Below are 14,265 nucleotides of genomic sequence, written 5' to 3' on the forward strand. Positions count from 1 at the left end.
GTTCTGTTTGTAAATTTGTTTTATTTTGAATTTGATTTTGAGTGCCAATATGAAAGAAGTATACGCTCCTTTCAAATTCTATAATTTATTTTATTTTGAATTTTATTTGAAATTTCATTTTAAGTTCTCATTTGCCATATAATATACCACTTCAATATATTTTTTTCATATTCAAAAAAAAGTTGCATATTAAACATATATTTATATATTTTGAAGATAGTATTACGAGAAAAAAAGGAAAAAATAAATAAAGATAGAAAAAGAAAATGAGAGAAAAAATAAAAAACATATATTAATAAAGAGTGAGAGAGAGAAGAAAAAGGGAAAACTAAATAAAGATAGAAAAAGAAAACGAGAGAAAAGAAAAAACATATTAATAAAGAGTGAGAGAGAGAAAAAGAAAAAACAAAGAGTGAGAGAGAGAAGAAAAAGGGAAAACTAAAAAGAAACAGAAATAGGTGGGATGGGAATCAAACCCTGCTCCTTAAGGTTAGAGTAGACCTCCACTACCATTGTGCTATCAGTGGGACTTTGCTAGATATGGCTCCACATTAATTTAAATCGTTAGGACCTCAACGCCAAGCTAAATGATGACTCAGCGTACTCACGCCACCTCGGATTAGAGCTTAGCGCCAACGACGTTGGCGCTGAAACGTTATAGCTTAGCGTCAAGGTCAATGGCGCTGAGTATACGGCGTATTTTTTGTTAAAGTTTTTTTTGCATGTACTAGTTTCGAAATAAGTTTTTGAAAAGGATCAGTTATTAAAAAAACGGGAGAAAGCATGCATGGCCGCGTATGTCTCCCCTCCAAAAGCACACGCGCACACCGTATGCAATAAATCTAGGAGCTAAGTATGATTGGCACGGACCACATACATAAGGACATGAACTACAATCGCAAGTTGTTTACGACGAACATTATTATAGTATTAACGTACGGATGCAAAAGCTGGCTAGCTCTACACCACAGGCCAGTGCATTCTGCTTTCTCCGCTTTGGCGAGAAAGCACACAATTTGCAGATCAAGTACGTACGTATACCTATCCTTTTGCATGTCTGTCTGTATACATAGCAACAGCTCGAGCCATATATACTGTTGTCCACTTGATCTGGCATGTCGATCTGTCCGTCCATCCATCCGTCCGCACCCTTTGTGTGTGAAATAGGGGATAGGCGCATAGCTAGAAGTACACTGGTGGAGAAACCATCTTTCGTCGGTCGGCCGATTTCCACAATAGTCCCGGATGCAATAAAAACCGGGGCTAAAGATGATTTTTAGTCCCGGTTCAAAAGGGAAACGGGCATATTTGATCTTTAGTCCCGGTTTGTGTTACCAACCGGGACTAAAGATCATCTTTAGTCCCGGTTCGAATGCTGTCAGGACCTGTCAGGCCCCCCCGGACTAAAGATCTTAACTTTAGTCCCGGTTGATATTACCAACCGGGACTAAAGATCCAGGTGATCTTTAGCCCCGGTTGGTGCTACCAACCGGGACTAAAGTCCCACCCCTATATATATGTCTTCTTCCTCCTCCAACTGCCCGAGCAAGCTTCAAAATTACTTCAAAAAAGAGGGGAGGTCATGCCAAAATTTCTATTGAATTTATTTTGGTGATTACATACAAATCGGAGGTGCCTAAAAGGTTTGCAACTTCATCCTCCAATGTTTTTTTTGTCATACTACATTTGCACCTATGTTTTGCACACTTTTTTTTGTCTCCAAAATTTAGTTGTAAGTTGATGAGAGAGAAAATGTGTGTGGGGAAGAAAGAATATATAGAAATTTAGTTCATTTGCTAAACAAGGTTTTATAAAATAGTTGAGAAGGAAAACTCTAGTGAAAGTTAATCTTAAATAATAGAAAACAAACTAAAATGAAAATTAAAAGAAGTAAAACACATTAAAATTAGTTTAAAACTTTACAAATAGTTTTTAAGAATTATTTGGTGTAATATTTTATGATTTTTGTACGAATAAAGATATCTTATAATTATTGTATGACTGTCATTATTGTAAGAATAATTATTTGTGTGCGGTTTTTTTGACTCATGTAGATGGATCGGCAATGGATGTACGCTGACCGGCGGTCCAAAGAGTTTATTGACGGCGTGCACTATTTTTTGAGAGTGGCCGAAGCTAACAGGCAAAGGGGTTTTATTTGTTGTCCATGCAATAAGTGTAAGAATCAGAAGGAGTATTCTGCATCCAGGACTATTCATTTCCACTTGTTTGAGTCGGGGTTCATGCCAAGCTATAATTGTTGGACATCCCACGGAGAGCAAGGTGTTGAAATGGAAGAAGATGAAGTGGAAGACGACAATATTCCGGACTTTGCTCAGTATGTTGGATTTGAAGGAAATCAAACGGGCGAGGAGGAAATAGCTGCTGATGGTAACGACGTTGCGGATGATCTTGGTCAGATGTTGCAGGACGTCAGGGAGGACTGCGAAAGAGAAAAGGAGGCCCATAAATTGGACAAGATGTTGGAGGACCACAGAACTTCGTTGTACCCAGGTTGCGAGCAGGGGCACAAAAAGTTGGATACCACTCTGGAGTTGTTGCAATGGAAGGCAAAAAATGGGGTTAGTGACAAGGCATTTGGCGATTTATTGAAACTCGTCAAGAACATTCTTCCGGGGGGAAACAAATTGCCCGAGACAACGTACGAGGCTAAGAAGATAGTCTGCCCGTTAGGACTGGAAGTTCATAAGATTCACGCATGTTCGAACGATTGTATCCTATATCGCGGTGAGGAGTATGAGAACCTAGAAGCATGCCCTGTTTGCAAAGCACTACGATACAAGATTAGACGGGACGATCCAGGAGAAGTTGACGGGCAGCTAACAAAGAAGAGAATTCCTGCTAAGGTGATGTGGTATTTCCCTATAATACCACGGCTAAGGCGTTTGTTCAGGAACAAGGGGAATGCTAGAATGTTGCGATGGCACGCTGAAGAGCGTCAACAGGACGGGATGCTGAGACACCCCGCCGATGGTTCGCAGTGGCGAAACATCGACAGAAAATTTAAAGAATTTGGAAAGGACGCACGAAACATACGGTTTGGTTTGAGTACGGATGGCATGAATCCTTTTGGAGAGATGAGCAGCGGCCATAGCACTTGGCCCGTTACGATGTGTATCTACAACCTCCCCCCCTGACTATGCATGAAGAGGAAGTACATAATGATGCCGATTATTATTCAAGGCCCCAAGCAACCTGGTAACGACATCGACGTGTACCTAAGACCACTGGTCGAAGATCTTAAACAGTTGTGGAAGAAGGAAGGTGTCCCCGTGTGGGACGAGGAGAAACAGGAGGAGTTTAACCTACGAGCGCTGCTGTTCGTAACCATCAACGATTGGCCTGCACTTAGCAACCTATCCGGACAGTCCAACAAGGGGTACAAGGCTTGCACTCACTGTATGGATGAAACAGAAAGTACGTATCTTAAGCACTGTAGGAAGGTTGTATACATGGGTCATCGTCGATTCCTTGCAGCAAACCACCCGGTACGGAAGAAAGGCAAGCACTTCGAACATAAGGCCGACCACCGTACGAAGCCTAAGCATCACAGCGGGAAAACAGTGTTTGCTATGGTTAAAGATCTTAAAGTAGTGTTCGGAAAGGGGCCTGGAAGCCAGCATATAGAGAGCGAAGATGGTCACGTGGCGATGTGGAAAAAGAACTCTATATTTTGGGAGTTACCATATTGGGAATTCTTGGACGTACGCCACGCAATCGACGTGATGCACCTCACTAAGAACCTTTGCGTAAACCTTCTTGGCTTCCTAGGTGTATACGGAAAGTCGAAAGATACACTGGAAGCACGTAATGATCTGAAGCATATGGAACAACGCGGCGACCTTCACCCGGAACCAAAGGAGAAAGGAAGCCATTACTTGAGTCCAGCCAGCTACACTCTTAGCAAGGCAGAGAAGGAAAGTATGTTTGAATGCTTGGAGAGCATAAAGGTACCGTCTGGATACTCCACGAATATCAAGCGAATAATAAGCACGAAGGAGAAGAAGTTCACAAACCTAAAGTCTCATGACTGTCACGTGTTGATGACACAACTGCTACTAGTTGTAATAAGGGGTATCCTTCCAGACAATGTCCGGGCAACAATAACAAAGATATGTGCATTCATGAACGCAATTTCGCAGAAGGTCATCGATCCGGATAGATTAGAAGCCCTTCAGAATGAAGTGGTGCAATGTCTCGTCAGTTTTGAGTTGATATTTCCACCTTCATTTTTCAATATAATGACGCATCTGCTTTGTCACCTTGTGAAAGAGATCCGTATTCTCGGGCCTATGTACCTACACAACATGTTTCCTTTCGAGAGGTACAAGGGCGTTCTGAAGAAGTATGTTCGTAACCGTGCTCGTCCAGAGGCAAGCATCGCCAAGGGTTATGGAACAGAGGAGGTCATCGAATTTTGCGTAGAATTTATCGAAGACCTTCGCCCAATCGGGGTACCTGAATCACGCCATGAAGGGAGACTACGGGGAAAGGGAACTCTCGGAAGGAAAGCAATAACGACGGTAGACAACAATTTATTCCGTAAAGCCCATTTCACTGTTCTGCAACACTCTTCATTGGTAGCTCCTTACATCGAGGAGCACTTGGCTCTAGTTCGCGCCAGGAACATCGGTAAGTCCGATGCATGGATTACACGGCATCACATTGATACTTTCCCCGCGTGGCTACGACAGCATCTCATGGGTAACGAGTCGATCAACCAACAACTTGCCTTCCTGGCGAGGGGACCGTCTGGGTCGATCGCGACATTCCAGGGATATGAGATCAATAGGTACACATTCTACACGAGAGCCCAAGACATGAAGAGCACGAACCAAAACAGCGCTGTTCGTGTCGATGCCATGGGACACGATGGAACAACTGCCACGTATTACGGTGCCATCGAGGACATATGGGAACTTGACTATGGTCCTCTCAAGGTTCCTCTGTTCCGGTGCCAATGGGTTAGGTTGACTGGTGGAGGCGTAATGATTGATGACAGTGGGATGACAACTGTTGACCTTAATAAGGTTGGATACTCGGACGAACCTTTTGTCCTTGCCAATGATGTAACGCAAGTCTTTTTCGTGAAGGACATGTCTAGCAAAGGAAAGCAGGGCAGAGGGCCTGATGAGCCTAAGCGTCAAGTGGTTCTCCCAGGCAAAAGAAAAATCGTCGGAGTTGAGGACAAGACTGACGAGGATTACGATCAGTTGGATGGACAACCCCCTTTCACGGTGACGATTGACCCTAGCATCCTCCTATCAAATGAAGACACCCCTTACTCACGCAGTGATCACAAGGAGGGAACAATAGTGAGGAGAAAGTACGTGCCGTAATTATTGTGTACACGATGTAAACTATTTTGGATGTATTGATTATCCATATAAATCAATTGATGTATGGCATATGTTAATTACGCATGATTATTAGAGGTTTCAACAAGTTTAAATCATGTATATGCTAGTTATATGTGATACTTACAATTTTTAAAAGTTTTAAATCACACAGGTGGCAATTTCATATGTATGTTAATTAGAGTTTTTAACATTTAATTTACTAGCATTCATATGCTAATTATAATTGACTAGAGGATTTTTAAAAGTTTTAAATCACGCAAGTGGCAATTTCATATGTTAATTAGAGTTTTTAACATTTAATTTACTATCATTCATATGCTAATTATAATTGACTGGAGAATTTTTAAAAGTATTAAATTTAATATATTTTTAAAACTATCATTCATATATTAGAGTTTTTCACAATTTAATTTACTATCTTTCATATGCTACTTATATATGACTATTCGAATTTTTAAAAGGTTAAAATCATGCATGTGGCATTTACATATGTTAATTAGAGTTTTTAGCATTTAATTTAATATAATTCCTACACTAAGTACATATGATGATTACAATTTTTATTAATTTTAAATCATGCAGTATGTACATACATATCTTAATTAGAGTTTTTACCAATATAATAATATCATTCATATATATGCTAAGTATATATGATTATTGGAATTTTTATTAATTATATTTGCTTATTACGATTTATCCACTTAATTTATTACAGCCAAAAATAATTTTTCGAAGTAATTGTCATTAATCTTTGTACTTTAAATAATGTTAATGCATTAACTTCTATTTTATAAACACATATGTAAGCGAAAATCATATGCAGTGCTATAATCTTTAGTCCCGGTTCTTAACCCTAACCGGGTTTAAAAAGAATTTCGAAATAGCGGGAAAAGATATTTACTCCCGGTTGTTGAGAACAACCGGAAGTAAATATCTTTTCTTTACTCCCGAACAACCGGAAGTAAATATCTTTTCTTTACTCCCGGTTGTTCTCAACAACCGGGAGTAAAGATCTTTTCTTTACTCCCGGTTGTTGAGAACAACCGGGAGTAAAGATCCAAGGGTATATATATTTCCGGTGCGCCCTCGTCTTCTTCACCAACACTTAAACGTTTTCGGCCGATCGATCTCTCTCGGCCTCTCTCCTTCGCCGCCACTGCCTAGGGCAAATCCCCGCGCCGACGCCGCCGTATCTCGCCGTTGTCTCGAGCTCGTCGTCCTCGCCGCCGCCTCCGCCTCCTCCGCTGCCGCCGCATCTCTGGGGTGAGAGCCGCCGCCGCCAGATCTCCCTTCATGCATCTCGATCTCTCCGATCTCGATCTCTCTCCGTCGCGCCGCCCGCCACGAGACGCCGCGCCACGACGACGACGCGCCACACCGCCGCCTTCGACGCCGCGCAACGCCGACGCCGCATGCCAACGCCACGCCGCCGCCGCCGTCGCCACGCCGCCGCCGCCTTCGCCGCCGCGCGCGCAATGCCGCCGCCGCCACGCCACGCCACGCCACCGCCGCCACGCCACGCCGCCGCCGCCACGGCCCCACAACGCCACGCCGCCGCTGCCGTCGCCACGCCGCCGCGCCAACCGCCGCCCCGATGCCGCCACACCGCCGTTAACGAACGAGAACGAGAACGATCGAACGAACGAGAGCGAGAACGAGAACGATCGAACGAAGACAAGCGAGAACGAGGGAACGAACGTGAATGAGAACAAGCGAACGAACGTGAATGAGAACGAGCGAACGAACGTGAACAAGCTAGGGAACGTGAACGAGCGAACGAACGAGGACGAACGTTAACGTGAAATGCAATATATATATATATATATATATATATATATAAAAATATATATATATATATATATATATAAATATATATATATATAGAAATATATATATATATACATATATATATATATATATATATATACATATATGTATATATATATATATATGTATATATATATATATATATATATGTATATATATATATATATATATATATGTTACTTCGCATTTATCCTAATACATTTTTTTGTATCTTGCAGAAAAGACGTGTTGTCGGAGTCGTCCGTCAAGCCTGAGTGGAAGAGCTAGCCATAGAAGGAATTGGAGCAGGCAAGTGACGTAATAATATAAATGATTGTTATATTTGTAATGCAATTAATTAAGATTATTAGACCTGTAATTAGACTTATCATATAAGATTGTGTAGTGTTCTAATATTATTTGAGTTTTAATATAAGATTATTTTATTGCAAATTAGACTTAGTATGACATTATTGACTACGGAATTGGTGCGACTCCTAGCAATTGACTATTGTAGTCTTAATTAGACTTAGCATATACGCACGAAACACTTAGCATACATTACTATTTTAGTCTTAGCATGTAATATTATTTGAGTTTTAATATAATATTACTATATTTGTAATTAGACTTGGTATGTAATTATTGACTACGGAATTGGTGCGACAAGTAGCAATTGACTATTGTAGTCTTAATTAGACTTAGCATATACGCACGAAACACTTAGCATATACATGACTATTTTAGTCTTAGCATGTAATATTATTTGAGTTTTAATATAAGATTATTTTATTTGTAATTAGATTTAGTATATAATTATTTACTAGCTAGGGTTGTATAATATACGTCACCTAGACTTAGCTTATATCACGATTTGTAATTAGACTTAGCACGTAAGGTTGTGTAGGGTTCTAATGTACGACATTTACACTTAGCATACATGACTTAGATTGTTAAAACATAAATGTCTCGTGACTTAGCAGATGTTTCTTGTATCAACAGATGGCTGACCGCGATGAGGAACAGATATTGTACGATACAATCGCGGAGGGAAGCAGCCAGTACTGGAATGAAGAAGAGGGGAACGAGGATCCAAACCAGTACTTGAACGAGGAAGGGAACGTGGAGAGGGATGCGGAGGGGAACCAGCAGGGGCACGTGGAAAGGGATGTGGAGGGGAACCAGGAGGAGGAGGCTAGTGGTAGTCAACCCTCCGTTGGACAGAAGAGGGCACGCGAGCAACGAGGTGCAGCGAAGAAGCTTGAGGGTCGGCACATCATAACGGAAGTGGAAGAAGATGGACGTCCTAGTGCCCCGGCCGAAGCCGCCAAGAACTATGTACGTCACAGCGGTTGGGTTGTGCGGGATAACGTGCCTGTCAGTACGGTGTACTGGCGAAGAACAAGGGCACACAGAGATCATGAGAGCTTTGTCCCAGATTCGGAGAAAGAGATGCTGTGGACCACAATGCTCGAGACATTCACCCTTCCTGCGGGTACAGAGTACAAAGTGAAAAGGTGGACTCTGAAGAAAATGGCAGAACAGTTTCAGAGCTTCAAGGGAGATCTGTACCAGAAGTATATACTGAAGGGGCAGACACCGAACTTCGACACATTCCCAAAGCTAAGGGATCACTGGGACGAGTTCGTTGCATATAAGACAGGTGAACAAGGGCAGGCGATGATGGAAAGAAACAAAGAAAATGCCGCCAAGAAGAAGTACCATCACCACTTGGGGTCAGGAGGCTATAGCGTCGCGATGCCGAAGTGGGAGCAGATGGAGGCTAGCTTGATTGAGAGGGGTATCGAACCGGCAACAGCCAATTGGCCGGAACGATCGAAGTTCTGGTACTATGCTCACGGTGGAACGCTCAACCCAGCTGATGGCTCACTGGTCTTCGGCTATCAGATACAAGAGGCTGCGCGACGACTAACAGATGCAGTGGAAGCCTCCTCTCAGGGCACGTTTCGACCAGACAGAGATAGGGACGAGCTGACACTCGCCCTGCAGACTCCAGAGCATCCAGGACGAACTCGAGGGAAAGGGGTGATTCCTTGGAAGATTGGTTTCAAGGAGGACATCCACACGTACAGGAGTCAGATGAGGAGCAAGAGAGATACCGAGGCGAAGATTGCAGACCTAGAGTTCCGGGTATCGAGCTACGAACTCAACATGCAAGAGGAGGTGGCAAGGAAGGTTGATGAACGCATGGCCGCACATCGGTCCCATGATCCCCAGCCGACCATTCCTCCTGCAATGGTGAGCCCGTCAGGAAACCGTAGCAGCTGCGCCTCAACGGGGCAGGTAGGATCACAGAGCATGGACGCCATGCAAACACAGGACGAATCGACCTGTCCCGTTGATGACATCACTCAGCGGACACCATGTGAGCTGCATATTCCTTTCAAGAACTTATCAATAAAGGTAAGATTTAGCCATTCCACTAGTTGCTGCTTATATATGTTGATTACTAATAAATAATCTCTCACAACATGAAGGTGGCGTCGGGCATGGCCATCCCAACGGACCCTTCAGGTACTTACCACTGCAGGCCGATTCCAGCAGGATACTCCAAGGTCGAAGTTGAGTTGGTCGAAGGCGCGTACGAGGACCTCGAGCTGGATTACCCTGGAGGAGACGGTGAGACGCATCTACGAGACACATGCCATGCCATTATTCTATGGCGCAGGCGGTACATCATCCTCCCTGGGCGACAAGCGGCGTCTCGTGCACCATCTCCTCCGGCTCCGTCATCTCCTCCTCAGGATCCTACACCGTCTCCTCCTCATGCTCCGCCAGCACCGTCTCCACCTCAGGCTCCAGCATCGACTCCTCCTCAGGATCCTGCACCGACTCCTCCTCGTGCTCCTACACCTACTCCCCCGCAAGCTCCTCTTCCGGCACCTTCAAAGTCAAGGGCCCCCCCAGCTCCACCGCTTGCCCACACAAGGGCAACAAAGAAGGCGAAAGTTGACGCCGCCAAGAACAAGGACCCGGGGTATGATTGCACGCAAGAGGAGCTTGACGCTTACGTTGCATCAGAAGTCAAGAGACAATTCAAGCCTCGAAGTCCAGAAAAGAAGATTCCTATAGACCCCAGTGTCAGGAACTTCTTCAGGGGTATGTCTGCATCTGTCAAGGAGGCCATCAAGCTATCGGACTATGAGCGAACGCTGAAGAAAGCATCTTCTGGAAAGTCCAAACCAGTCCCTCAGCTTGGAGAGCAACCAAACCAGGAGATCGAGCCGTTGGTGACCGGTAAAGAAATGACGATAGAACAATTTATTACTGACACCGGTGTAACTACGGATCAATTGCTAGGAGTCGCACCAATCGAAAAGGCGGAAGTGAAATACATGTACGAACTCGGTAAACCGCTTGTCAAGCCTGAGCTGCTGCAGTCCCTACCCACACAAATGTACAAGTTCTATCAGCTGTACATGGAGATGAGCGCCACCGGTAGAGAGATGATCGGAGCGAGGATCAGGGACACGGACTTCTTGCAAGGAGATGACATTCTCTGGATCAATTTCAGGGGAATCTACGAACTATACCAGCTGGACGCCCTCGACGTCTCTATTATGAGTTGCTGGATTTTGTAAGTATATCGTTCAGTTAGATTTCTTACTATACGTCTCCTTTAATTAATTAGGTCCTTGTATATAAGTAGACCATAGAAAATAATATACTCCCTTTTATCGTTGTAGAATGGAGATTCAAAGGGCCCGACGGTGGAGGGTTTTCGATACTGGATTCATCGACCCTCGGAAAGTAAACGTCGTAATGCTCGACCAATATCCACAAGAAACAGAGGACAATCTCGTCCATCTCCTGAAGGCGCAGCATTACAAGACGTTCATACTGTTGCCATACAACACAGAGTTAGTTTAATTTTACTGTCTTCTTACATACCAAATTTCATTCCCGTACGAACTTGCTAAGTGTTTCATATGTAATGCATCCCACGCACATTGCAGATTCCACTGGGTGCTTTTACTCATCGACCTGGAGGCCTGCACCGTCAACGTATATGACTCAATGGATAAAAAAGAGTCTATGTTTGACAAGGTTTTCGAACTTATAGACAGGTACCGTCATAAGTTCCTTTGTTAATTAAGAAAATCTTGTTATGTTAATTGCTACTACGAATCATAGCTTTAAACTCCATGTAGGGCTTGGTATCGGTTCCGTCATTTAGTCCGCGGCAAATGGAGAGAAAGACTTAGGCGGAAGTTCAAATTTCCTGTGAGTACACATGCTCTACATTTATATTTCTCCGATTCAAATACATACAAGTGTATATTAATTAGATCTCTCGTTGTTTGTCATTTATTTGTAGTGCGCAAAGCAAAAGCAGGGAACTAACTTGTGCGGCTATTACGTGTGCGAGTATTGCCACTGCCTTGCAGACCAAATCATCACCACAAGAGAGCTCGATGTACGTACAAATAAATTCAAAATTTCATTACGTAGCGATTTCTTGTTTAATTACTAATCAATTTCATACATTCATATAGTTTATTCGCATGAGGGATAACCTGACCACACACAAGGAATTTATCGCGGCGGTTCAAGAACAACTCATGGGATTCATCAACGAAGAAATCCTTGATCCCAAGGGTGAATTCTACTACGACGGAAACACAATTCACCGGTCCTTAGCTTCTGAGCTAGCAGCGAGTACTACTACGTCGAAATCGTAGCTAGCTAGGACATATAATGGATTGTAATTAATACATGACTACATATGTTTCTATATGCATGTGTACACATTTTCTATAATGTAAATATATTTTGTTCATATATATATCTATATACATATGCATTTGCATAACATATATATGTATAAATACATATATATTATACATGTATATACATATAATATATATATATATATATATATATATATATATATATATATATATATATATATATATATATATATATATATATATATATATATATATATATATATATATATATATATATATATATATATATATATATATATATATATATATATATATATATATATGTATGCATATATATGTATTGAAACATATATATGCATGGTTTATATATATATATATATATATATATATATATATATATATATATATATATATATATATATATATAAAAACCATGCAGCAACAGGGGCATGCAAAAAAAAAAAGGTCAGCTCGATCTTTAGTCCCGGTTGGTGTACCAACCGGGACTAAAGATCGATCTTTACTCCCGGTTATTTCACCCGGGACTAAAGATAGCGATCTTTAGTCCCGGATTGGTACTCCCGGTTTGGAAACCGGGACTAAAGGGGGGTTACGAACCGGGACTACAAAGGGTTTCTCCACCAGTGGTAGCTTTCTCCAGATAGGCACCCCTACCTCTGCATGGACCATATGCATATATACTTTGCATATAAAAATCAATCGATATAACGGAACGATGACTAACCATTTCAATTACTAAAGCTATTATTAATAACCTTAGGCTTCAAATGACGACACGCTGCCGCCATCCCTATAACTTCTTCTTTCACTCGACTTGCAACAGTGCTCCATCTTCTCTTCTACCACGGTTATTTGATTGCGACTATTAGCGGAGCCCAAAAAATGATGTTGGTTAGTGCAAACAATCAACACCCATAATTCAGACGATCCATAATGCTCCCCAATTATAGGTGCCGAATTCGGCGTCCCGCGGGCACGCACTTGAGCACGAGAAAAGCCTTATAGGTCTGATGTAGAGAGTTTCCGGCGCCTATAGGATTGTCGTCTATTTGATCGTTCTATAGTACGTATAGTAAATGTTTTACATTGTAAATGCTCTTGGATGTAACACATAGTGAGCCAAAGAAATCAGTTGGCCACCAAAAAAATTACGGATCTTATAGTGAAATAAAGGGATTAATACGTCCTTAAAAAAAGGCTAATTGGATCTATGTCATTGCAAATATATTTTTTCATGTAAACGTCAATACAATTATTTTATTCGTATCCATGCCATTCGAATTCACACAAAATTAGAACAATACTATCGCTATCACGTTTTCCATCATATAGACCAAAATACCCTTAGATAGTTAGATGTAGGACCCACATGTCAGTTCCATCTTCTTCCTCCATCCTACCCTCTTCTTTTCTTCCCCATCTCTGTTCTCCCACCGTTGTTCCCATCCACTGGTGGAGAAACCTTTTTTACTCCCGGTTGGTAACCCCCCTTAGTCTCGGGTTTTCAACCGGGAGTAGGAATCCAGGACTAAAGATGCTTATCTTTAGTCCCGGTTGAAATAACCGGGACTAAAGATAAATCTTTAGTCCCGGTTGGTAGCAAAAACTGGGACTAAAGAGAAAGATCACCAACCGGAACTAAAGAGGGGATAGCAGCAGTCTAGATGGTCTCTTTTCTTTTTTGTTTCTTTTTTATTTTCTCCTGAATCGAGTGGCATGCACATCCCAAATCAAACCCCAAATCCCCAAATCAAAGTAACATCCCAATCCACATCACAAATCTTAAAGTTACTAATATAAAAAAATCAAATACATCACAAATCCTAAAAAAATTACACACAAATCAAATACATAAAAGATTATACATCTCAGACCCATACAATCAATCACAAAATTATACATATTAGTGAATCACAAAATATATATATATAAAAAGAGAGAAAACAAGCTCCAATCACGGCGCCACTACTACTGCTACTACTCAGCACACTCACAGCAGCGCGCGCCCTGCAACCGCACGTCACGCGTCCGTCCATCCACCGCGCGTCCGCACGGTGCGGCCTCCGTCTCCAGGGGAGGGAGGAGGAAGGGGAGGAGGGGGAGGAGAGGGGAGGGGAGGAGGAAGGGGAGGAGGGCCTCCGTCTCCAGGGGAGAGAGGAGGAAGGGGAGGAGAGGGGAGGGGAGGAGAAAGGGGAGGAAGGCGTCCATCTCGAGGGGAGAGGAGGAGGGGAGGGGAGGATCTGTGTGGTTGCGATTGTGGAGGAGAGGATAAGGGATAGAGATTGAATTTTACTCCCGGTTGGTAATACCAACCGAGATTAAAGATCTAGATGATCTTTATT

Source organism: Oryza sativa, chromosome 9 (assembly GCF_034140825.1).
Source record: "Oryza sativa Japonica Group chromosome 9, ASM3414082v1".
Taxonomy (NCBI): Eukaryota; Viridiplantae; Streptophyta; class Magnoliopsida; order Poales; family Poaceae; genus Oryza; species Oryza sativa.